Source organism: Symphalangus syndactylus, chromosome 11 (genome assembly GCF_028878055.3).
Source record: "Symphalangus syndactylus isolate Jambi chromosome 11, NHGRI_mSymSyn1-v2.1_pri, whole genome shotgun sequence".
Taxonomy (NCBI): domain Eukaryota; kingdom Metazoa; phylum Chordata; class Mammalia; order Primates; family Hylobatidae; genus Symphalangus; species Symphalangus syndactylus.
This window is the reverse complement of record NC_072433.2, coordinates 109153821-109181529: the sequence shown is the minus strand read 5'-3', so window position 1 is coordinate 109181529 and position 27709 is coordinate 109153821. Positions and strand designations below refer to the sequence as shown.

General features: G+C 38.0%; 1 protein-coding gene and 1 long non-coding RNA gene across 3 annotated transcripts in view; one reads left to right on the top strand and one right to left on the bottom strand.

Moving 5' to 3' along the window:
* Window positions 1-27709, bottom strand: part of ZNF474 (zinc finger protein 474) — a 70607-nt gene that overhangs the window by 26849 nt on the left and 16049 nt on the right. Inside the window, exon 1 of one of the 2 annotated variants that reach the window (XM_055232638.2) lies at window positions 6444-6502. The exons of the other annotated variant lie outside the window; for it this stretch is intronic. The gene's annotated coding sequence lies outside the window, so the exon portion shown is untranslated. Of the gene's footprint in view, window positions 1-6443; window positions 6503-27709 lie in introns of those variants that run through there. 2 annotated transcript variants of the gene reach the window in all.
* Window positions 1049-11838, top strand: LOC129457464 (uncharacterized). Its single transcript, XR_008649258.2, has 3 exons — window positions 1049-1098; window positions 10027-10129; window positions 11537-11838. It is a non-coding gene; the product is annotated as an uncharacterized lncRNA (long non-coding RNA).

Below are 27709 nucleotides of genomic sequence, written 5' to 3'. Positions count from 1 at the left end.
CAGATATACCTTATATCTGTTTATGTACTGTGGTTCTTCGGCCCGCCACAAACAAATGCAATATCTAAGATTATGTCACCCTTGAAACCAATTTTCACTGCTTCCATGGGGAATGCATGCTGAGGGTCATACATCCAGAGAGCTGACAGTGTTGGCCTCAGATGATCTCAAGGCCAAGCTGATGTACAGAAAAAGTGGCCAGGAGGCCACAGAAACCATGGTAATCCTTCACAGATTGCCTAAACAAAAGAGAGTGGCAAATTTTCCCTTAAGTGCGTTCAAGAGAAAAATGGACTTGTTTGAAAAGGGGCAATAAATTTATGATATTTTCTATGTATTTGAGTGGTTTTATCATAGAAATAGAACTCTTGGAGCTGAAGTGGACTTCAAAATTGCATCTAGTCCAGCCAACTATCCTCAGGCAAAAAGATATTTTTGGTCTGACTTTTTTAATTGATGAAGCATTTAAGTAGAGAATATTAAGTTATTTGTTTATGTAGCACAGATTTAAATTCTGACACCAAGAAAAAAAACATTGTCAGAAGACGCCTCTGCTTTATCTTTGCCATAATAAAAACATTGCCAGGACAGATAGAAAGATTTCTGTCTTTTGATCTCCCTTCCTATGGACAGGGAATGTTTCTTTAGTGTTATATCTAGCGTTTCACAGATAATACAATATTTTGTACATACTGTGTTGTAAAGCCTCTTGTTTCAGGGACTTGAGAGTCTAGGTTTTAAATGTTTGCTGTGAGTCTGGGCAACTCATCACAATCCTGGCTCTCCAGGCTGCCCTGGCTCAGTTCTCTACCCTGGTCTTCCACTTCTTTTCCAAACTTTCCCAACACCCCTAAATCAGGACCCAGAGCAGCTTTACATAGTAGGTTCTCAGTGAATATTTGCCTACTCTGCTGGGCACATACCTTATTTTGTTAAAAGAGATAATAGTGACAAGTGGGTTGAAGATAACCAAAGTTACAAGATGTTAAGACCTGATTTACCTTTAAAGATTTTTACCTTTTAATGTTAACATTTTGAAACAATTTTGCATCTTTTTAGAGATTTGGCAGAAGTCCAAGACCTTATGGCATGTGAACAGTAAGTATTTAATCAGTAGTTTATTACTCAAAGGTTTCTAAAGCCGGTTTAAATTAGAGTGTTCATGGCTGATAATAGTCTAATATTTGATGTTTTCATGTGTGTTTTATGAAGTGCTTTTCAACTCCTTAATTAGAGATAGTAAGTTATAAGGAAATTCCTTCTAATTGTCCTTCTTTCCACCAGTCTCAGAGAAAGGAATATATTTCTCTCTGGTAATTTGCCCTCCCAGTTAGCCTCTCCTCTCTAGCACTTTTAGTTTCTTCTATTCTGTTGGCTTCTTCCCCTCGACTTTTAAACAGACTCAGCTGTCCTCTATCTTAAAAGAAAATAATCTGCATTTGCTGTGTGTTCCTACCTACTTCTTGAGCAGGAGTGATCCAAGCCCCTGGCTCTATTTTACACACACACACACACACACACACACATTTAATCACCTCTGTACCCCATCATTTGGTTTCTATTGCTTCTCTCACCGAAGCATCTTCTGAGAACATCATTGGTGCGCTCCCAATCAGCTCAGCCAAGACCTTTTCCTGGTTTCCATCACCCACCATGACTTTGATACATTTAACTGTTGCCCTCCCACCCACTAGAAATTCTCTTCTCCTTTAAACACTTCATTGATTTTACAGGCAAAGAAATGTACCAAGTTTTTAGGCTGACTTCAAGACTTGATTAGTATGAATATAATCCATCCAAGAAGCAAAGAGTTCAAGACCTAAGTCACAGCCACAGTGCTTGGTGTGGAAGCTGTTTGTCACCACTGTGAGTGGGTGGAGAGAGAGATGACAGCTGGTTAGTAGGGAGCACTGTATTCTGAGTCGTGGAGATTATTCTTGCTGCATGCCAAGTCTCATGCCAGGCAATTTGCTTTTGGGATCGCCCTTTGCTATGACAGGTGGAGTTTTCTGTCTCTCTTCCTTTCCTAATTTCCTGCAGATCTTTGCTAAAATAGAAACTTGGTTAGAGTAATAATACATGAAGGTTTTACCAAGAGATGATCAATACCAGCAAGACTAAGTCTATTTACCTTTTAGAGGCTTTCCTTGAACCCTGAAAGCCCTAAGCCGACTCAGGTAAAGACTGTACCATGCCACTCTAGTCCTTGTTAACTACCTAATGAGGCTGAATTGAGGGCCCACGGTAAGGGATGAGGATGCTAGAAAAAGAAAATATTGTACAGACACTCACCCTAGGCTGACTTCATGTGAACCAAAATAAAACTTAATAGGAAAACATCCTCTGAATCAGTGATTCTTAAATGGTGATAATTCCTCCACCCCAGGAACATTTTGCAATGTCTACAGACATTTTTGGTTGTCACATATAGGGTGAAGGAGAGTGCTGCTAGTGGATAGAGAACAAGATGCTGCCAAACATCCTAAAAAGCACAACTAAGTCCTCCACACACAAAAAAATTATCTGGTCCAAAACATCAGTAAATGCTAAGTTTGAGGCTTGTGTGCTGAACTCTCCGGGTGTAAAATAGACTCTGAGTGGCAATGTTTTCTTTCTAGAACAGGCTGAGTCAACAGGCTTTTTTCCAGATTAATGGTGCATAACCAAGGGGTTCCATTGCAAACGAAGCAGCAGGCACAGAGAGTCTCTATAGCTTGTTCATATTTCTACAGCCAATATGTGAGGACACCTTGGAAATGTGCACGCTGGCCCGGCCTGACTCACTTCACGGCCCACGCTTTTTTCCATATCACCTGCCCCAAGCAGCTGAGCTGCAGACATTCAGTTGTATGTGACTAAGGGCTAAATCACTTCTGCAATGCAAAAATTAGCTAGAGAAAATGCAAAGACAGAGAACTGAGACTAAGTGTTCCCTGTGAAATTTGTAATGGAACTAGAGTGGGAGAGAATGAAGCTAGGGGTTGTCTGATATGTGGGCAAGTACAGACTCTGAGGTGTGAGGTCAGAGCCAAGTTATAGGAAAATAAGATGAAGTCAGCTGGCTCCTAGATAAAGCAAAAGACTGGCAAAGGCTCTTACAAAAGTGATGATCCCAGCCAGATGAACCTGGTCTTTACCAGATTCTCTCTTGCATATGCTGTATGTGTTATATCCTCTGGACCTGGAATCACCCAGCTCTCCTGTGCTTCCCCAGCTTTCACCACAAGTCACCTCTCCTTTCCCTTTGTTCTCCTCTAAAGCTCCTTCTCAGAGCAGCTCTTCAATAAGCAACCATGAATTTTCAACTTTTTGGCTAGTAAGATAGTGCTTATGCTTCACATTGTTATTATTAACAATATATTATCTCTCCAACATTAGACTCAGAATGGAAAATTTTATTTATACTATTGTAAAGTCAATGCTTTGGGAAATATTAGCTATTTTTGCAGATGAAACTCTATTCCATCTTATTTTGGAAAAGAGGCATCTGAAGTCCAGAGGGGAAAAAATTATCCACCCAGTTTAAAGTAGAGCCAATGAAAATATGGCCTTTCTCACTCTGTCTTTTGTTATTATTGTTTATTTTCTTGGACGGGCAGTATGTGTGCACACACGCACACACACACACAGACATATATATACAGTACAAAACTGAAAAATAAAAAAAAATAAATTCTATTTCCACCCCTGACTCACCAGGTTCCCACTCCTGGACCCTACTGTAGCAGCAGCTTCCATTACCAATTTCTTGTGTATCCTCCCAGAAAGTCTATGCATTTACAGATGTACATCTATGTGTGAATGTTGTCTCCTGGCCTGAAATCAGTGCCCTTCCCATTCCTCTTTGTGGCCACCACCACTTCTATTGCTCAAGACAAGCCATGACAAAACAGATGACACATTTGTGCTGTTGAAGGAAAACTCAGTGACTCAGATAGACACAAATTGTTCCATGTACCTTTCATCCTCATTACCAGGTAACTTTGCCAAGGTCAAGTGGTGACATTCTGATTTACCACTAAACTGACTGGATGTAACTCACGTTTGTTAAGAATATGAAATTCGGATATCAAAAAGGAAAAAAAATGCTTAAATTTTTGAGTTTCATAATTAAACTTGTTTTTATTGCTTTGTTGACAATATTATTTCTCTTTTACTTCAACAGATGCAATCTATCTGAAAAGCTAAAAATAGGATTTCTCCAAAATTGCCAATTAATACCCAAATCTTTAAATTTAAGTTCCAGAATCATCACATGTCTGAAATTTTCCTTTAGCATCTCAGGTAAAAGAGCCAAAAGGGTCTCATTGTTTTAAATGGCGAGATTAGGCTGAGCTTAATCCAAGCTCCTGGTATGAAATGCAAATTTGGCTCACCGTGGCTGTGCCATTTACGAGAACCTGCATTTGAATAACCCAGGAATACACTTCTCTTGGCTCTTATAGAGCCCTTTTGATAATGACTCTAGCCCTCCTAAGGTTTTTGTCCAGGTTGCCTGAAAGTGGACAATTTTTACAAGTCTGCTTTGGCGCCCATGGCATGGATTTTTATGGAAAGTCACAGTTGTTTTAGTGGGCGCCAGTTTGCCAGCAGATCTCTGTGGGAGCCTCCCAGCCAATTTGATGAGAACTATATGCATCTAAAACATGCCAAGTGATGTAAGGAGTGACATGTCCCCAGTTCTTTGCTCTCCTGCATATGACCACCGATACATCTTTGCTGTCAATTTAAGGACACACTATTGAGTATGTGCAGTATTTCCGAAGTCAAAAAACCATTTCTATATTGAAGCCTCGTCTGCTTTTTCCCTGCAAACATGTCTGTTTCTCTGGGATTAGATCCAATTTATTCTATCATATCAAACTGCTAAGGCAACAATGATACAGGTTCATTGGGAATATATATTTTCCATGAATGAAACAAAATGAGGATTTGGTTAGGAGAAGGTAGAAATGTGGCCCAAGATTAATTCTCAACATGCCTTTTAATAACCAGCAGGAAAAATCACTCATTTAGGTGGCTTCTAAATGAGTGTTCAGATGTATTTATGCGACCACATGTAAATCATGATGTAATCACCAGGAAGTCAAACTGAGATCGGCTTAAATTAGAGTTTACAAGGTTCTTGCCCCAAGATTAAGACGTGTCCCACATTTTTCCTTTATTATTTTTTTCTATCTGCCATTTTACTCTCATGTTTTATTACTTTGTATTATTGGAAAGCTTATTACAGTTTTACTTTATGAAACACTTAAGAAGACTAAGTTTATTAATGGCTTAATTTAGAAACAGCACAATTCTCATTTAATAAACTAAACTAGAATTCTGTAAGCCAGTTATTTCATATTCATAAACAATCCTCTTAGTATATTTTTTCAATAAGGCCAGAAAACTAATGTATAGCAGAGAAAAACGTGTACGTGAGAAGAGATTTTATGTTTCATGCAAACCAAAACCCAAAAGTAACCTGTTATTTTACAGTCTTCACCTTCCCTTCAATTATACCAGCTTTAATATTTTTCCTTTGAATTCCCATGAGTCAGATGGTTCTCTTAAGCCTCAAGATTATAAAAACAAGAAACCTTTCCAAAATCACATGGTTAAAGTCTCAACCTGCTGTTAAAAATACTACTGGTGAGGCCAGTGCTGCATTCTCTGGACAGCTTTCACAGGCTATACAAACTCAGAGAGTCACAGTGAACTGTAGGGAGCACGGCATTCTGTACCACCCTGTCCCTAGAAAAATACCATGGCAGAATTTGGGAATTGTCTACCCAACATCTATTTCCTACCTCACTTGCCCTTTTCTCTTTCCAGTAAAGAGGCTGAGAAAAGATTATTTTCCCATCTTCCCTTCCATCTGGGGATAGCCTTGTCACCAAGTTCTGGCTAAAAAGACATAGGAAAACATCTGTTAGAGCAGTGCTTTTCAAACTCTGCTATGTATAGGTATCACCCACAGATAGTGTCAAAGTGCTGAATCTGAATCAGGCAGGGCCAGGGACATTGCATTTTAATAAGTTCACTAGTGATGGGTGATGCTGTGATCTGAGGACCACAATTTGAGTAGCAAAGTCTTAATGGGCTTCTAGCAAGGATTTTCCTTCTTGATTTGGACAGCAGGGAGAAAACTTCCTCTTGTTCTCCCTTCTGGCTTCCTGCTTTCTAATAGAAGTGAAGAAGGACGTAAATGTGGAGTGGGTTGACCCATCTTATATCCAAGAGGAATGGAGGCTAACATGCAGAGAATAGCAGAATAGAAGAATAGAACATATCTAGGACTTTGATGATGTCATTTTGCCACTGAAGTCAACTAATCTTGGCACCTTCTACTTCTAGACTTTTTAAAAAATGGAATAAGAAGTATCTATGACTTATGTCACTACTTGTAATGTTTTCTATTATATGCAACCTAATAGTTCGTATGTATTACACAAACTAACCTGATACATCCAGAGCTAGGTTTATAATCTATCAGCCCTGAGGCAAATCCCATTTCTTATAGTCAGTAGCCTACAGAGAGTCACCAAGCCTGGGGAATGGTAATTCTTTGGCTGCCAAGTCTTCTGGGAGCAGAGAACATTCATTCATGTGCTGCTAGATGAAAAAATGTATATTCTTAGGATTGTGGCAATTAACCCACGGCACAAAAATGGGGAAAGGGTGAATGGAGAGAGGCGTAAGATTTGGAACTGTTTCTTGTATTTTCTTATTCTCTAATTAAACTATTCTGAGGGATGACAGAACAAGTGGTTTCCTGTGAGTGAGCTCATAAAATGAAGTTTGCTGCTGAAACTCATTGGCATCCAACGGCATTTTTTGGTATCTAATACTGGAGGTATGTGTTGCAGAATTACAGTAAATTAACTAATGTGTATTATTTTGGAAAAGCATGACACTTGCTTCTCCTAATATTAAACAAATACAAGGTGAATGCAACTTTGTTAACAATGCATTTCGAATTTGTTTGCTCTATCTTTAAGAATATTTTACCCCCAAAGCTCTGATCATTCTAATTCTGTCCAACTCTTTGATATCTTTCTCTCTCACATCTCAATTTTCTCATAGTATTAGTTAGGTTACAATCTTACCTGCTGTGAAAAACAAACAATAGTAGCTTAAATTAGATACAAAATTATGTCTGCCTCATCTAACATCCAAAGACAGATATGGAGCTTCATGGTCAGCTCCTCACATTTCCACATTCTCCATTGGCTATTGAATGGATATGGTTCAAAGCGGGTCCATTGGATTTCATCTTCCACTGGCTAATGTTTCCACATGGAAGAGATACACATCACTTTCCTTTTCTTCCCATTAGCCAAAGCAAGTTACAACTTAATGGAAGTTAGGGAATCACAATAACCACATGCCCAGAAGGAGGAGAATCAGAATATTTTTAAAGAGCCAAATAACTGCCACAATATTTAAACAGTGAATTGCAAATGCCATATAAGACTAGAAATACTAGTTATAATGATTGCCAGAACAAATCAAAATTAAATTACTCCCCCTAATTTTGCTGCCAACAACTGCGTTAATCACCATCCTCCCTACTTTGTGCAGTTTTTTTATGAGTTTCTCAGATAGGGGCCATACCTACTAATGTGTGGCCTAATAACCAGAGTAGAAAGGAAACCATGATTCTGTTGGTCTATATTACATTGAGAAATTGGCCATGCAGCTAAAAGTCATCACATTTGATGTTCAAAAAAAGTTATCTTTCAAAGGTATTTTTCATTTTCCTCTGGAATTACTACTTTGGACAGCACTGGGACTAGGAAAAATTGTGAATAGGGTATGATTTAGAGACAGTTTATAATATTTTGAGGGTAATGGCCCCTTTCTATTCTCTGTCTTGCTTTCTAAGTCTACTGTAAGTCCAATACCAATACCTAAGTTTTCACTTTCCAAGGAGAAATTCTTATTTGGGATCATTTCCATCTCAAAATTTACGATCAAAATTTAACTCCACTGGGATCTATTCTTTAAAGACACAGATCTTTGCTAATCAATATGAAAAAAACTTATTACAAAGTGTTCGTGGCCAAAAGGAATTGAATATGTAATTATTCCAACTAATAAATTTGTAAATTTACAAGGGCCTTCAATACCTTAAGCCAAAGGAGAAAGAATAGGAATCTCAGTATTCAGAAAAAGAATTATGGAAGATCTCATTGAACAGACCTTCCCTGGGGGTTTCCCTTAAGTCACTCCATAGATCTTAAAATGCTTGCTATAAACATGAGTGATATATCTTTTTTATTATCCTGCTATTAAAGTAACCTAAGTGATACCATCTGATGCTGGCGAGGATGCAGTTTAACTGACCTCTAATACATTGCCTTGTATTGCAATGGGATGACTTCTGTTGGAAAGGTAGTTTTGATGATAAACTCAATCAATTAAACTAAGATTATGCATTAAATGTGATTGCTGATGAATGTTAGGTAAAATGCAAAAGAAACACTCAATGGTCCTATCCACAGTCTCTTCTCCTGGCATAGTACCTTCTTTGAGTTCCTCTAATACATGTATGCCCTTTTGCTTTCACGTGCCACTAGATTTCCTGAAATGCACTCATTCCCCTTTCTGTCTCCCATCTTACAGTTTTGCTGACTAATTCTTGATTTATTATGCTTTATTTCAATGCTACTTCCTCTAGGAAGCCATTCAAGGCTCTATAAGGAGGGGATTCAGTTTCTTCTATGTGTTTCCATAGGACCTCTACTCCCTCAAAATACTGGTCACTCTGTAGGCTAGTCTACACCACCTGTAATAAGGAAAACCCCATCAAGACAGAGATGGTGGCTCCCTTAGTGCTATGGTCTGAATGTTTGTGTGTCCCACCTCCCCCTTGATCTACAAATTTATATATTGAAACCTTAAGCCCCACAGTGTTAATAGGTTTGGGGCCTTTGGGGAGGTGATTAGGTCATGAGGGCAGAGCTCTCATGAATGTAACTATTGCCCTTGTATTATAAAACAGGCTTTAAAAAGCTTGTTTGCTCCTTCCACTCTGTGAGGACACAGTAAGAAAACAGTCTGCAATCCAGAAGAGGGCCCTCATCAGAACCTAAACATGCTGGCGCTCTAATCTTGGACCATCCAGTCTATGGTATTTTGCTAAAGCAGCCCAGTATACAAAGGTACTTGGTCGCTGTTGCCTTCTTAGTACATCAGGAATAGTATCCGTAGTACTGCTCAAAAGCATATTTTGAATAAATTAGTTAATATATTTAGCATTGTAGAAGATTGTCTCTTTATAATATACTTATTGGTTTTACCCTTGCCTGATGTTAGGGTTTCAAAATTTAACAGTTGTAAGAAAGCAATAATAGATACAGAGAGATCTACTCTATTAAATGTAGATCTAGGTAGATTAATACGTTGTCTAGAAATATGTAAACAATCTCACTATTAGGTGAAACAAAATATGTAAAAAGCTATAAATACAAAGATGCCCCTAGCAGTCTTCTTTATCTTATCAAATATCAAGTGTATTCCAAATGTTCCTAAATAGGGGAATATTTAAATTAATTATAGAGTTATGCTTGAATGGAATAATATGTAGCCATTGAAATGATGGTTATAAAAAAGGAGGGTTAAGGAGACTATGTCACAACATGGAAACGCCTTATAATAAAATGTTAGTCGATTACAAAGTAAGATACTAAATCATGTGGACATCATTATTATAAGTATGTGAAAAAATTTGTATGAAAAGAAATAATGATTGCATTTAAGTAAAGAATTGTGGATTTTTTTGGTTTATATTTCTCTTCACGTGATTATGTTGCTTTTATAATTAAAGTATGTAATAATGATATTTGTAACTTTAAATGCAATGAATCTGCCTTACGGGTAACAAAATAAGAGTTTGTCTAACCCTTGTGGTTCAAAGTTTAAGAGATAAGATACAAAGAATGCAAACCAATATTGACTGGATCAAAAAAGAGATTTTACTTCACGTGATTGTTAATAGGAAATAAATTGCTAATTCAATAAAAATTGTTTCTTTTGCAGAACTCTTTTTGCCCGACAGAATGTGGACAGCAGAACTGCTTCATAAATCGGGAGGAAGGCACACCTGGAAGGTGGTGATGCCGGTGCAGCGGGAAATGTGCCAGTATGTACATTTCTTCTCTGGTCTTTGTAAATAGAAATGCTCACTTTCTATATGAAACACCTAAATGATTCGATGCCAAACGCAGAATAAATTTAAAGGTAGAAAAAGCAAATAGCTAAACAAGGGAGTGTTTCAGAAAGGAAACATGTCAAGCCTTGGCTCAAAAGCAAAACAGTCTTTTCATGAAGGGAAGTGTTCACAGCATCTATTAAATGCATACTCACAAAAATAAAACCCATCTGTTTAATATTAACATTTGTAATAAACATTTTAAAGACAGGAATGTAGAAGGCAAATACGTATTGTAAAACAAAATGTACACTCTTGGGATAACTAAAACTTCCTCTGAAAGAATTGTAGTACTCCAAAGCTTGTTCTTTATACCAAAGGCAATAACAATTAGTTGCATGACACCGCAATAGCAGAGGCATATTCTGCCCTTTGAGAGGACAGGATATTAAGCTGAAAATTGAGCATACGATCCCATAGTATAGAATGCCAAACTTCCTTGGATGCAACTTACCAAAGCAAAATTATATAGCTGAAGTGTATCCTAAAATTTAGAGACAGAAATGATGTATTTTAAAATCATGACTTAGATATACTAAAGTTTTTGGCTACATTAAGAAGTTAATTGTCATGTACTTTGATACAGAATCAAGATGTACTAATTTTTATTGGTACAATGGCATTAAATGAATGTATAGCATATGTTTAAAAGGATGTATCTGAGAAGCAAGGATGAGGGTAATAGAATACTAAAGTCTAAACTGAGGGTCACTTCAATATTTTATTAGCCATTTTATGCATATGAACACAGACCACATTAGACACTTAGCAAGCAGGGGAAAAAAACCTGTTTCTCTCAGGGAAAGAATTATCTCTATTGAGAAACACGTTAATAGGTCTGTCTAGTTCGGAAGAAGTTGCCTCTCTTGGTCAACATTGGATGACGTGGAGCTGTTCTATCCAATATAAAAAGCACTAGCCACACAGAGCTATTGAAATGTACATGGTAAATAAAATCTAATGTCATGTTTAATTCATTAAGTGCTTAATAGCCACATACGATTAGTGGCTACCATATTGTGTAGTGCAGATTGCAGAACATTTCCATCATCATAGCACGTTCTATTGTATAGGACTGGTCTGGGTAAAGTTTGGGAGATAGAGAAACTATTCCACGGGAATCTTGGATTTAGGGGCCAGTAAAACTTTCACAAAGTAGCAAGGAGATCTGAACAGAGCGGCAAAAATTGCAGTGTCGTGAGAAGCCAGAATCTTTTTAGAAAAGAGAGACTGTTGCCTATAGAAATGTCTGAAGTGTTTTTCCAAAACTGAATACCTAAGATTAAATGTAAACTGCTCCACCTCCTCCCACTGATACCTTTTGTTAGAAATCTTCAGGAAACCTAGAATGGAACAGCACAGCAAGGGCTGCTCCCTGGCCATTAGAAATAGAACACCACACCCAATGGCTAAAGCTGGTGGCCAGAGATAAGAACTTAGAGGCATCTCTCCTGCCTAGCTGACTGGGCCCCCTGTTTTCCCACCACTTCCTTTAAATAAACCATTCATGCATTTGCCTGTAAACTTAAAGTGACCCATATTCTGCTAGCTGCCACTCTCTCTTTCTCTCTGCCTGACCTTTCATTCCTGCCTTGCGTGACCCAGGGATGGAGGGCTGCCCTCCAGATTCATTGCACCCTCCCTGCCCAAGTCCTGTAAGTAAAAAGCTTTGACTTTGCTTCTTTTTGTGGTGGTGTAATGAATTTTCACCTTCCATCTGAAGAACTGGGGACTACCCTAGACTAGATTTTCCAAGGGAGGCCATGAGGAATACAACAGCAGGCTCCCAGTACTAAGGCCATGGTCAGGTAGGCATAAAATGGACACGGGTAAGGCAAGAGTCTCAAGGATGTCTGCCAATATAACCAAGTTCCCCATGTGAGGGACATCCTGGTCTCAGGTCAGACAGCTAGGCATTAAGCCGTCTGCTAGGTGAAAGAAGTGTCCTATGAAAGGCTCCTTTTCATTTCCTGTTAGGGCAGGATTGCTAGCGTCTCTGGTACTGGAACCACAGTTTAGCTAGGGGCTCTCAAAACAACTCTCCTCCACACATAGCCATGACGCAGTGGTATCTGGGGCAGTATGGGTCAGTGTCATATTCAGCAGATGCAATGAAGCATGGAGATTAGAAATTCAATAGAAATAGCAACTTAAGATCAGAGGTAATCAGGAAAGAAAAATAAGACACCGGCCCCACCTCAGTACCCCAGCATAGCCATAAGAAAGGATCCCCAGAGAACTGTCTAAAGCAACTTGTATTAAATTAATCTAAGGCAACTTCAGTTGATTGTAGAATTACTTCAATTCTCCAACTGATACAGGTTACATAAATGTGAAAAAAATTATAAATTACTATTCCTTTGTTTTTATTTCCTGACAGACAATAAACATTTTCTTAGGCATTAAGAAAGATAAAGTAAAGAACCCAAATGCATTCTCCTCTATTTATTCAGCTCAGAAAACGCTTAGGTTAAAAAGTCCTAGAGATAATTTTTATGAGGTGGAAATTTCTTGATTGACAATGAGAGATTGATCATGGATACTTCCTCTTACCCTTCTTTTACCTTTGCCGGCTCTTTGCTGCTGTTTTCAGATGTGTTAGGAATAGAGAGAAACTTCTGGCAGGCCTATTTTGTGAGGTGGATGTTCTAGCTCAGAAAAAAGTAAAGGTTTATGTCACCAGATTTCTTGGTCAATACGAGGAAGATGTTTAGCTTCTTGGGTGGGTGCAAGAGTAACTGACTGTTCTTTTGTTTTCCAGAAACCAGTCACATCCACCATATTAAACAAGAATTTGTTATTTATTTGTGGATTTTTTTTTTTTTTTTGAGACGGAGTCTCGCTCTGTCGCCCAGGCTGGAGTGCAGTGGCGCAGTCTCGGCTCACTGCAAGCTCCGCCTCCCGGGTTCACGCCATTCTCCCGTCTCAGCCTCTCCGAGTAGCTGGGACTACAGGCGCCCGCCACCACGCCCGGCTAATTTTTTGTAGTTTTAGTAGAGACGGGGTTTCACCGTGGTCTCGATCTCCTGACCTCGTGATCCGCCCGCCTCGGCCTCCCAAAGTGCTGGGATTACAAGCGTGAGCCACCGCGCCCGGCCTATTTGTGGATTTTTTAAGTCTTTTGGTCAGCCCTGCAAATAATAAAGATGTCTAAAATTAAAAGAATACCAAAATAACTATGGCATTTCCCTAGTTAAGCATAATGGCTTCTTCAGAGCAGACTCACTGCATAAACACTGAACATATTCTTTCCCTCCAGTAACATCTGTGAACAAGTTTACCACTTGGGAAAACGAGAGACTAATAACTATGTCCAGACACGGGTGGGCACAGGTGCTTCAACAAACCATTCCACAAACACACCCCAGTTCTGACAAGTGAGCTATTTCTGACTGATCCTTTGAGACTTCCAGTCACACTGTGTGTTTGGCCTGCGAGCAGGGTGACCCACTGGCAGGGCAGTCAGCATCATCAACTCAGGGGATGGACTTTACTGGCAGAGCGCCTTCCCTGAACATATTGACTCTCCCAACAGAGAACGGCAGCCCAGCGATTTATTAAAAGCAATTGTGTGTTTCCTTAGTCTAGCCAAACATTTGGTGCATGTTACACAACCCTCTAAGACCAAGCTTCAGTCTGACTCCAAAGAAAAGCTGACCCCCACCAGCCCAAATTATAATGAACCTCTGATCTCCCACAGCGACCATTTTCTGGGATGTTCATTGGTACTTAATCATGTACTGCCTTGTGAGAGGTACTTCTTACACTTGTAATGAAAATTTTTTATTTTTCTCATTTAAAATGTTTGCAATTTACCCCTGTTAAATTAAATTTATGGGATGGCATTGTCTTGAATTCAGCTTGTACACAAGGCCCCAAGAGACCAGCCCAACCCAGAATGGAGTCATGTGTGCTAGGTGCCACATAATCAAACTGATCATGGCTTTTAAAAAGCCAGTTTAAACAACAACAACAAAAACAAACCAGATTTTCAGCAACCAGTCCAAACAGGTCCAGTCACCCTAAGCTGGCGTGATAAGGAAACTCTCTCTTCCTTAACCCTGTAAGGAAAGTAACTTTTAAACAATGAATCCACATTTTGTTTCTTGTTTTATGTTCTTCAGCCTTTCTGCCTATAAAGCCTACTCCCTCTGCTCAGCTCATTTTCTGTTTTGTATATGGAATGCTGCCTGATTCACAAAACACTAATAAAAAACAATTTGATCTTTGAAACACAACTTGCTGAGATTTTGTTCTTTGACACCCTTAACTACATTTCATACTCTTTAATGGTAAAGACATTTTTAAAAAATTTTATTTGATTCGTAATAATATTAAGTGTGACAGCTTATGTCTAATAGGCCTTAATTTATTTTTGTGAATTTGAGAATAGATTTTTAACATTGGAATCTAGAAATAAGCATAAACCCTTAACCCCTTATAAAATTGTTTTGGGTAGCAAAATGTCATTTATCTAGCATTCTAGTAGCGTCAGAGGGAGAAAAACTAATTCTCTTTTATTAAAGTTGGGGATTGGTGAGTGTGTGAAGAGAAAAGGCAGAACAGATACTCTAAGACTCGGGAGATCCAGAGTCATTATTTGATGTGCTAGCAGAAGGAAATCTGCTGAATTAATTAACTATTCAAATGCAAACTGCTCATCTCTAGAATCAGCCATATAAAAATCAAATGCTCTTCTCTGCTTCCTAACACCCACTATACTGAAGCTGGTTATTTTATAATAGTGATGCTGTTCTGGTCATAGACACATACTATCTGGATTTTCCCTATTAAATGACACTTTGTATGCTCACATATTGGGTGCATCAGCTAAACCACGTTCAATGTTTAGCAAGTCAGTGGTTTTAGAATTCAAAGTTAGCAAACAAACTCTTTTTTCAAATGACATTTTACTTCAAAGACCTGTGAGAAGTGAACACAACCTATTATTCTTGAATACTCTAAAAAAAACCCTAGAGAATTGGAATTATTTGACCTGTGCAAAAGAGAAAATTTTGAGAACAAATTAGCTGTTCTCAACCTTATCAAAAGACAAAGAGGAAATGAGTAAATAAAATGTCTTTAATATATGTATAGCAAGAGGGTATTTTTCTTTACTCTCATTTTTGAGAGTGGCAAGCATGTGTGTTTTTATTAAACCAGAGGCAGACTTTGTTATCATAATGGTGCATCAAATGTATATACACAGGAAACCATTACCATAATCATGATAGTGAACACATTGATCACCTCTGAAAGTTTCCCTGTGCCTCTTTTGTCTCTCTCGCCTGTCCCCCAACCTGACCTCACCATCCCCAGAGGGACACTGATAACCTTCTGACATTATAGGTGAGTCTGTATTTTCTAGAATTTTATATAATTAGAATAATATATTTTTGTTTGTCCTCTTTCACTCAGCATAATGATTTTATGATTCATTCATGTTGTGTTCAGTACTTTTTATTGCTGAGTAGTATGCCATTGTATGGCTATATCAAAATTTGTTAATCCATTCACCTGTTGATAGATTTTGGGGTTGCTTCCAGTTTTGGGCTATTCCAATAAAGCTGCTGATATTTGTATGTAAGTCTTTGTATGGGCATATGCTTTTATTTCTCTTGAGTAAATACCTAGGAGTGGAAAGGCAGAATCATATGGTAGGTGTATGTTAATCTTTTTGAGAAACTACCAAATTGCTTTCCAAAGTAGTTTCCATTTTATTTTGCCAACAGCAATATATGAGAGCTAAATTTCCTCTACTTCCTTGCCAACACTGATGTGATTATACCTGTAATTCTAGTTATTCTACTAGATGTGTAGTAAAGTTTTGTAGTTCTTTATATTCAGCTTATATGTTCAAATGCCAATTTATAGAAGGATATTCTCAACTCACTATGTTTTAAAACTACATCTTTACCAGTAATAGTCACAGTGTCACTGGCCATAGGGTCCTGGTAGGATTCAAAACCATAAGGCAATCAATATCTAAGTGGAGGCTCCTCATCATCTTGTTGGCTTCATGGTATTTGTAGTTGAGGAAATGCTAGATCACCAGTCCATCTGTCAATTCCTCTTTGGAAAAGACCCAGTGAAATGGCTGTCATATTATATGAGAAAACACCCATCTGTAGCACTGTTTTCTTTAGGTCTGTAATTTAATGAGCAAAAGAGACAAAGAATATGTTCTTAAGCTACTTTGTGTTTGACACTTGAGAGAGATGTGTAGGATCAGGAAGGATTTGGACTGAGCATAAAGGGCCACACTGTCCTGTTTTCCCAGTCCTAGAATAAGAAAGCTTATGTAAGAGATAATGCTTTCAGAACCCATCAGTCGTATCCCACATTGGATAAACTCTACCTTCTGGTGTTTTTCTTACTCACTTTTTCAATTCCCTTTTAGCTCATTCAGGAACCCAGTTTCCTAGGGATTTTTTATTGCTATACCTTGGACTAGAACAGGGCATAACTTTGAGCAGGTGTGTAGCCAGATAGAAACAAGAGAGCTTGAAGAAGGCAGTGGGTTGTATCTCACCAGGGAAGAATATATCTCATGGGAATTTTAATGTTTGATATATTTTCCCTTACAGTAATCCAGTTTTCCCTTTTCCCTTATTGCTCTTCAACAATTAATGCTAGACTCAGAGTTTTATTATTTCAGGAAAATAATGTGTAGCTATTCCCTGGATCAAAAATGCCACTCCTCAGATTTGAGTCTAAAATCAGATTTTTAAAATATTTTGTGAAACAACAGCATTAAAATTCAGACCCTGTTGAAACAAAAACTTTAAGAAAAAAGAAATTCCCAACTTTTCTTTATATATCATGACCAAACTATGGGAGTGTGAACCTAAGTATTAGAAGCCACAGTAAAGAAAGGAATGAAGATATGGTGTAAGAAAAGACTTCATCTAACAGAAATAAAAAAAAAGATTTTTTCTAATTGCTGTGGAGCAGAGACAAGAGAGGGTGAAATTTTGGCAAGAGGTCATATACAAGTGTCCTAGCTCCTCTCTTAGTGCCAAACTCCCTGTGATCATGAGTAGAAAGATACAAAACAGGAACAATTCAAGGGCATTGGAGCTAATGGACTGTGTCCACAGAACCAGTCCATGAGACTATACTCCTTAGCAAAGCCCTGTGTTCTGTTTGGTCTTGGTGTCTGAAGAGAATAACAATCACTGAGAGAAAGGCGTTGAACCATCTCACAGAATCCTGCAAGCTGGAGCAAAATGTAGAGGAAGCAGGCAAATGTTCTGGGCTTCCCTGTGGGGCACTGAGGTACTGGACCAGCCGCCCAGGGAAGTCTGTGGTACAGGTGTTAATGCACAAAAAGGCAGCGACGAAGCCCATGGTCAGTGATCTGTGAATTTCACTACAAGTGCATAGCCCCAGTCCAGACAAAAACAGCCACAACTCCGCAGGCGTCTGCAGCTCCTTTCCAGTAAGGACGAAAGATAGAGCATCTCAGCACATGCTGAAGAGCAGAGGATGGCATGAGGAAGAGACTGCCCTCCCAAATACTATAAAAATGCATTTGCTTCCACTAATATCCAGATGCCAGTTTGGACAGAAAGAAAGGGAGTAGAAATTTTGAAACTGGGAATTAATCCTGATGAGAAATTAAAACTAAGAGAATAATTTACCTTTAATTGGCAAGTGCAATTATTTTTTCTGCTATTATCAGCAGGAATGGGGTTTCCAAGATAAGATGAGATCAGTTTCTGGATATAAAGAAACTACATTTTGTTGCAGATTTGAATTGTGCTGTACAATTTTAATCAGGTCCCCCGACCCCAACCCCCAACAACCACTGCACCACACATTCCTATGTGTTAGCAGTCATCTCAGGCAGAATTCTCCAGGGACAGCCTGGTCCTCAGCCCCATGTAAATACCTCTGATCTCCTCGAGTCCCAGTCTAGAGCACCATGGCTACTCCCGTCTCTGGGAAAATGATCCCGTTGCCTTGTGCAGAATACAAATCTCCTGGAATAAATAAATACAGATAACGATGCTTTGTTGGTTCAGGTCATCTCACCCTTTCTCTCATAGGGTGGAGGACAAAAGAATTAGATCCTTGTTTAGACTCTTCTTCAAATATGGATAGTGTACATGAAAAGAGACACAAAGCAGGTTTATACAAGTCTCTTGTTCTATTCTGTTAGTCTTATATATAGTTCTATAAAGAACACACAAAAATAACACAAATAATACTTAACTTTAAACTTCTTTTTTTTTTTTTTTTTTTTGAGACGGAGTCTCGCTCTGTCGCCCAGGCTGGAGTGCAGTGGCGCAATCTCGGCTCACTGCAAGCTCCGCCTCCCGGGTTCACGCCATTCTCCTGCCTCAGCGTCTCCGAGTAGCTGGGACTACAGGCGCCCGCCACCACGCCCAGCTAATTTTTTGTATTTTTAGTAGAGACGGGGTTTCACCGTGGTCTCGATCTCCTGACCTCGTGATCCGCCCTCCTTGGCTTCCCAAAGTGCTGGGATTACAAGCGTGAGCCATCGCGCCTGGCCTTAACTTTAAACTTCTAATTGATTCTAATATTCACATAAAGTAGAAATCTTGACACAATCAGGAATTATAGTTGTCATTAATTTAAAAATCAGTTAAAACACTTACTTATAAAAGTTATACATATCTTTCCCTTTTTAACTAAAATATGCATTTATTCACTATTTTATAAATTATACAAATGAATGCACTTTTGCTTACCAATCTTTTGATTTAAAGCCAATAGGTCAAATGATTAAACACATGCTGTTATTCTTAATAAACTACTTCCTTGTGTATTATTTATAATTTATAATTTTTATTTAATCCACTTATTTACGGTGGATTGAGCTCTTGAAAATACTTGTGAAGCAATTTGGGTGTAAAATCATTCTAGAGTAAGATGATTCTCCACTCTATTTTTTACACTAACTATCCACAGTTAATTCATTGGTAATTTTTAGCTCCTCATTTCAATCTAATTTTGAATAAATTTTCCACTTAATTTTCATAGAAGCAACTTTTTAAATGTTTTCATTCATAGTGTATTGATTTACATAACATGTGTTTAGTTTACGTATTTAAAGTTATAAGTACAACTGGCATAAATTGATTTGAAAATAAACACAACTGGCTATGGTATTGGTCAACATATATCTCAGTTGGTAGGTGCTTGCCAGACTAAAAGCTGCCAACAGTGAACATTCAGCAAGCCATGGGCAACAGTGGGCTGGAATGGAAAATATTGGTTAGTACGGAAAGTTGATGAATTGGTCATAAGGTAATAGAGTTTATTACAAAACCATTCCCAGCAAATTCATACTGCATTACACAGCAATTTTTTACAACGTTCACCAGAAGCATCCTTTATCAACGAAGTCAATCAGTTTTCATGTACCTACTTTGCAGTGCTCAGTAAGGCACTCTGTATACATGATTTGTTATTTTTGTCTTCATACAGGTTGAGCATCCCTTATTTGAAAATCCAAAATCCAAAACTTTTTGAGCACTGACATGACTTCTCAAGTGGAAAATTTCACACATAAGTATTTAATACAAACGTTGTTTCATGAACCACATTATTTAAATATTGTATAAAACCACAATAGATCAGGCTATGTATATAATAAAGGGTGTATGATTTTCATAATAGGAAATGAATTTCATAAATGAATAACATAAATAACAAATGAATTTAATGTTAAAAGGAGTCCCATCCTCAAGATATCTTATTATATATATGCAAATATTCCAAAATCTGAAGAAATCTGAAATCTGAAACAATTCTGTTCCTAAGCATTTTGAATAAGAGATATTCAACCTGTAATCTATTTATTTCCTACCTGGTCCTCTAAATTTGAGATATTGAGTAAGTCCTGGGTTTTTAATGTACATAGAGAGCTCTTAGCCTGGTGTTTTAGTTAGTTCTATTCTGCTTTTCTGCAATTATTCCTTATTTTCTTGCCACAGTTGTGCCTACTTTTTATCAATTCCCGAGATCAGTTCTATACCGTGTTTTAAATAAGCGGTTTTTCAAATTGTTTACCAATCAATAAAGCAGGGACACTGTGACGGTTAATTTTATGTGTCAACTTGACTGGGCCAGGACATGCCCAGATATTTTGTTAAACATTATGTCTGAGTGTGTTTGTGAGCATTTCCAGAAAAGATTACCATTTGGATCAGACTAAGTAAAGCAGATTTGCCATCCTAGGGTGGGTTGGCCTCATCTAATCCGTTGGATGCTTGAATAGAGCAACAGGTCTCCAGTAAGGAAGAGTTTGCTAGCTCAACCTGTTTTCCAGCTGGGACGTCAGTCTCCTCCTACACTTGGACGGGAACTTACATGATGGTTTCTCCTGTTTTTGGGGCCCTCAGCTTGGACTGGAACTACACCCCCAGCTCTCCTGGGTCTCCAGCTTGCAGAGGAAAGATTGCAGGACTTCTCAGCCTCCATAAATGCATAAGCTAATTCCTTATAAAAAATCTCTCTCTCTCTCTCTCTCTCTCTTTCTCTCTCTCTCTCCTCTACACACACACACACACACACACACACATTTATCCTCCTATTAGTTCTGTTTCTTTGCAGATCTTGACTAATACAAGCACCTTTCAATCAGACTGGAGGCTGCCTAATGCTGGAAGTGGGCCACCCATCTCTTCTGTGCTAAATTTCAACCTTTTAGTTGCCTGATCATGGAGAGGTCTAGGTGGCCTGGGTAGCAGAAACACAGTCAAAGCTTAGAACAGCAGTTATTTGTCCTCATGTATCTTAATATTTTAGCAAGTACAACTCTGTGTGTGACAACAAACTACAGAATTCTCTTATAATTCTAAGGCATTTTGTGTGTGTGTGTGTGTGTGTGTGTGTGTATACAAATGCATATGCACACTAACATAACTCCCAGAAATGATTTCCACTGACAAGTCATAAAGAGTTGTAAAAAAAATCAATATGACTAGTTTAGTACACAATACTAATTCTTCTAGACTTTACATCACTAGGTGTCAAATATTAATAGTTTTACCATAAAAGGGGTGGTAATCAGAAAATATTCTCACTTCTGATGGAATACTTTAAAGTTGAAATGGTGTTGTTTCCATTAATAGCCTGGATCTCATTAAGTCATTAACACATTCTAAATTCAGTGACACAAACTCGAAGTAAAGCAAGTGGGAAGGAGGAGGGATCTTTAAGCTTTAAAAGATCTCCCTGCTTTAAGCTAAAGTTAAAACTGACCATACCAAAGGCATAAAGTACTTTTTAGCGTGAAATGACACTTGTGGTTATGTTTCTATTTGATGAGAAATGTTAAGTTTGTGACAATCATCCATCCTTACTGTGAAATTTTATTTTTATTAAAAATGTGTGTATTACTCAAGTATTTATAGATAAACTAATATGCTATCATGAATTTGTTTCAAAAGAATTCAGTGGACAGGTGGAGGAGTAGGAAGTATGGATAAAATGAGACTGGCTGTGTTTGATAATTATTGAAGCTGGTGTTGGGTAAACAGGGGTTCATTATATTATTCTATTTTTATGTATATTTGAAGTTTTCTATAGTACAAAGCTTTTTTCTCTCCATTTTCTATTTTTTACTTTAGCCATAATTATACTTGTGTCTCTAATTCATATTTTAAAAGTAAAATAAAAGATAATTAAGATGGTATGTATCCAATTATAATTAAAATAAATCTTAAAATAATGAGCCCTTTTTCATAGCCATTCCATTATTTGTCTTTTAATCATGATAGTGTTCTTTATGGAAATTAGAGAAATTACTTTGGGTTCATCATTACAGAGTTAATAAAGTTTAGAGAATTTCTGTTTGTTAATTCATTTAACAAATATTGAGTACCTCCTTTGTACCAGAAACAGTGTGGGAGGATTATCTGCACTGAGTGAAAATATATTTTTTCATTCCCCTCCAACAGACAGTTGTCAAATCTATGCTGCATTTTAGCTATTTTCTTGTTTATCAGCTCAAGGCTTACAGTATCCCTTATGAAAATATTGCTGAGTTTTGCTTTCTGCTAAGAAACTTACTGTTTTTAGAAATAACATGTTTTCATATTCTAAGTATTTTTTAATTTATTGATTTCTATAAACAGCCCATCATCAAAGTGGGATAGATCAACAAGATAAATTAATCACTTTTGGAACTGGCCTAGTATCTAACATCTGAAGAAGGTAAAAATACTAATTATAGAATGGTACAGTAAAAAAGAATACAACCTTGTGAGAGGCCATTGTCAGGTCTGGAATTTTATTTCACTCTACTTACAAACTATTAAGTCAGCCTGTTTTGATTTCATGTGAAGACATAGACTCTTGGATAAGAAACACAGGAGTTTATTAAGCATAACACAGCAAGCAGTGTGAGGTTCTTCCTGCTCAAGTCCCATGACAATGACTCAATGTGTTCAGATATTTGGGACACACAGTGGGTTTGCATCACAGCTAAGGAACACTGAACTTGGGGAATCCACTGCTTTTATAGAAAACAATAAGCAAGCCCATTCTCTTTTCAATCTGGGGGAATATGCTTACCTCATCTCTCAGAAGAGATTTAAAATATTCAGTGTATCCCAGACAAGGAACTGGCCTAGAGGACGTCTATAGTCATTCCCAACTCTGATGTGCTGAGCAGTAAGCTGTGTTCTGCAACTGTGTTTTTCTGTTGCCCATTAGACATGAATTAGACATGAGAATCCCTAAGTCAATCATTCAATAACAGTTGTTGCTTTTTTTTTTTTTTTTTTTTTTTGAGACAGGATCCTGCTCTGTAGTCTAGGCTGAAGTGTAGTGGCATGATCATAGCTCACTACAGCCTTGCACTCCTAGCCTCAAGCAATCCTCCCACCTCAGCCTCCCAAAATGCTGGGGTTACAGGTGCGAGCCACTATGCCTGGCCTCAATCACAGTTTTTAAACAGATATACCAAGATACAATTTTTCAGTCATAAGTTTCTCCTTCTGGGACCCCATTCTACTTTATGCTAAATACTTAAGATAAAATGAGTAAAATTCAGTGATTTCACAGCTATTTTGGTTTCAACGTTCAATGATGTTGGGGCCACCCCTTCTCTGGGGTTTGATGCTCCTGGTACTTACATAAACTAATGCTGCTATGGTGGGAGTGAGGATGAGGAGAAAAAGATGTTCACCCTGGTCTGCTCAGGTTCTAGGCTGCATTCTTATTTTACACGTCATTTCTGTCATGTACATACAGGCCATTTGCAGGACTTTCTTGGATTGATGGTGAAGTCATAAAGAAAATAAAGAAGTATATCAGTTAACAAAGTATTACCCCCACCACACCAAGCTAATCAAACATTGCTTGATAACTAAAAGCATCTACGTGTAGGAGGAAAGTAAGAGTCTAACTCTCATAAAGTTAAAAGCTACTTGTCTTCAGATTTTCCTCCCTCCTATATGAAGCCTAGCATGGAGTATATGCACAATTGCACATATGTTTCTTGGCAAAGTAGAATCTAGAAAGAGTAAGCTACTGAACGTTACTCACTATGACCAGGAGAGGGCACCTAGCACAAATGAATAAAATAATTCAGTCAACACCAGGTTTTATTTAAAGATTCCTTTTGGACTCTACCATTTCCATTTTACAAATCAATTTATTTTATGTGCCCACTGTAAACTGTTTTTGATCTAAGGATAACTTCGATTACACATTCTTCCTGATGACCGTCTCCTACAATATGTTATCCTAGGTGGCTGAGATACTGATTTTTCTACACAGGATGCAAGAACAACAAGTCTATACGAATAGGAAACAATTACAGAGGAAAAAAAATTTTGTAGATAATTTTCAAAAATTAATGCTCTAGAGGAATTAAAATGTGTTTAAGCAATCTTTCAGAAGAGGACAAACTCATATATTTATTGAAATTTTGTAAGGAAAGACTTCTTTTTCTTTCCTCCATTTCTTATGCATGTATGTGGTTTGGTCTAGATTGCAAGCCATGCTCAAAAAATTACCTTTGAACACTCTCAAACATGGGAAAGAATATTATTCTGTCATAAAACAAAATGGAACACTATATTTCCCAGAAAAAAAAAAAAGAAACTTGAATTCTATGTATTTCCTTTCTGGCCTAGCAGACGTAAACAACAATAAATTGGCCAACCATGTTCTTCAGGCATATAATTTTCTTTCTTCCTAAAGTGGACACTCCCTGGGAAAATACAAATAACTTCTAATTTCAAATCCTTTCAACACAAAAGGAAAGTAGGCCACCTTGACCAGAGCACAAAATAGTCTTTTCCAAGAGGACTTGAATGAGTACCTCATTCTCCAAGGGAAAAATACATACCAGGATTTTTTACTACTTTATTTTGTTTGATTTTTAAATACTTTTTATAGACATGAAAAAAAAACATATTGATGAATTGATTTTTCCAAAACAAAATCAGCATGTCTTTTAAATTTAGCATGAACACGGCTTCCCAGCTGCAGTATTTTTGAGAGTGGTTAAGGGACTTGCTTGGAGGGCGTTGCCCAACCTTTTCAGCTCAGGGGTAACAGTTCCACTCATGAGGCATTGATCTTACACTCTAAAGTCACCAAAAATACCAAACTGTTTTTGTCCTACTAGAACATATTATAGGGATAAAGAATCCCTGCAATTCAACAGACTATGGTTTAATTTACATGATAGTAACTATAATCAACTTTAGTCCAGGAACCTAACTACTTCCCATTCAAAGGAAGCACATTTTGCTTTTGGCTGCCAATTCACTTTCAATTCATTAAAAATAATAACCAATATCATTATTGAATGACTGCTATGTGCCATTATCCTCTTAACTATCTTCCAAGATAGTTTTTGTTATCCCTGTTTTACAGAAAACTGAGGAGGCTCAGAGAAGTTAATGAACTATCCCTCAGTACAGAGTAATTAGTGACAAAAGCAGAAGTGGCATGTCTGGCTCCTAAAACTATGTGGTCTCCACTAAACCTCACTACTTAATTGCATAAATTATTTTATCAAATTGAAATGCAAATCCCACTTTCTTTTCACAGCCATGGTAACTGCTTTCCTACTTTTCTATTTTTCAATTTGGAGGAGAAAGGAGTTATGAAGCAAATTAATTTTTAGTTCCCCTAATAAGAAAGTACTATGAATTTTTATTATATAAAACACACTTAAATTACTAGGTTGATTACACGGTATAATATATGTTTTCAGAGATCTTGTTATTAATAAAATATTGTCATTTTTTTCTATTTACTCATATATTTTGTTTTAAACTCAGGTAAAAATCTTGTTGTTAGATACAACACTTAATGATCTAATAATAAAGTTCTTGAGACAGCAATGTATAGTTATCTGTGATAAAATATAGATTTCAGCAAGTTTAAGTAGATTCTGATAATCTGTCCATGTGCTACTCAGAGTCTCACACAAGTTTTAAAACTGCTTTCATGCAATTTATCAAGTTCAAACTAGGTAATATAAAAGACTTTAGAAATTCTAGGACTTATTTTTTTTTTTTAAAGATTAGACACCTAAAATCTCAGAAGCACACACAATTTCTCCAAACAGTTGCCAGCTTTCTGAGAGCCATCAGTGTCAAAACAACAGGCAGAATTTTTCATGTGGTTACTGACTGCCTGACCCATCCCTTGACAGGAGTGTTCAAGAGCAGCTGAATCTTGAGGAAAATATACAGAAGATGAATAGAAGACAGTAAAATTCTGGGGGCTCTAAGCCATCTCAGACTAGCCGCTACCTCTGGCTCCTTCCTTCTCCCCTGGTTTGTAGCAGTGAGGCCCCAGCGTGATCTCTATGTCTGTAAGAGTCTGTGTAGGGGTTGCTGTGTGGGCGGAGTGCTAGTGTGTCTAAGCAGATGCAGGGGCAGGCATTCCCTGTGTGTTTCCCTGCCTTCTTGTGGACTTGGTCTTCCAGCCAGGGCCTGGTCCAAAAGCTGCTTAGCTGGTGACAATAGTGGGATCTTGCATTCCTTTTCACCTATTTCCCTATTCAGCCTATTTGTCGTTTTCCAATGAGCTACCCCAATGCCATAAGAGATAGAATCTCCCACATCTTATCCTGCCACACTGCACCCTAGCACTGCCCTCTACACTGGGGTTGCCTTACAAGTGGGAGCAAGAGAGATAGCTGGCTGTGAGGAGATGAGGTCCAGGTCACCTGAGCGGCAGAGTTCTCCTTGTCCTCTCATTCTACTTCCATCCCAGCTTGCTCAGCCCTGAGTCATCTGACCTCTGAAGCCTCCACTCTTCGCCCTAACAGTCAGCACGATAGAGTTGCTACAGCCCCTGCTTCTGCTCTTACTGGCTGTATGACACTGGAAATCAGTTCACCTCTGGGGCTCTTTTCTCATTTATAAACAGAGGGATAGTAGTTCCTACCTTCTTGGGTTGGTGATTATATGAGGTACTGCATGTATAGCACTTACCATAGTGCTTGGCAAAAATAAGTTCTCAATCAATGTTTAGTTTTACCTCATATTATTTCCCATTTAATTTTTTATTAATGCCTACTTTTGTTTTCCCAGCGATCAGCCATGTATGGTCTTCACATGGTCATGGATTCTTGCATAGCATTGGCTGCAGCAGTCACATGAAAACCACTCACACTTTAACCTGCAGGAAGCATTCATGAGTGGTTTATAGACAGACTTGATAATTCTGATTTTCAAGGAAAATTGGTCTCAGCAGCCCACTTTTTACTGACTCAACAACACACTGAGATTTCTAAAATAAAAAAAAATAGCAATATATTTACTAATAAAAAATAGTTTTAGGCTAGGCCTGGTGGCTCATGCCTGTAATTCCAGCACTTTATGAAGCCAAGGCAGGAGGACTGCTTGAGCCCAGGAGTTCAAGACCAGCCTAGGCAAAATAGTGAAACCTCATCTCTACAGAAAAAAATAAATTAAAAATTAGCCAGGCATGGTGGTGTGCACCTGTGGTCCTAGGTACTTTGGAAGCTGGGGTGGGAGGATCACTTCATCCCAGGAGGTTGAGGCTGAAGTGAGCTATGATCATGCCCCTGCACTCCAGGCTGGGTGACAGAGCAAGATCCTGTCTCTAAAAATAAAAATAGGCCAGGTGCAGTGGCTCACACGTGTAATCCTGGCACTTTGGGAGGCCGAGGCGGGTGGATCACCTGAGATCATGAGTTGCAGACTAGCCTGGCCAACATGGTGAAACCCCATCTTTACTAAAAATACAAAAAGTTAGCCAGGCGTGGTGGCGGGTGCCTGTAATCTCAGCTACTTGGGAGGTTGAGGCAGGAGAATTGCTTGAATCCGGGAGACGGAAGGTGCAGTGAGCCAAGATCACACCATTGTACTCCAGCCTGGGCAACAAGAGCAAAACTCTGTCTCTAAAATAAATAAATAGATAAATAAGTAAATAAATAATTTTAAACAACTATTTTAAAGCTTATTATTTTTAAACCAAAAACAATAAAGGCAGTTAAAAGAATAAATATTATTTTAACTTTCCTTTACATATACAAAAGGG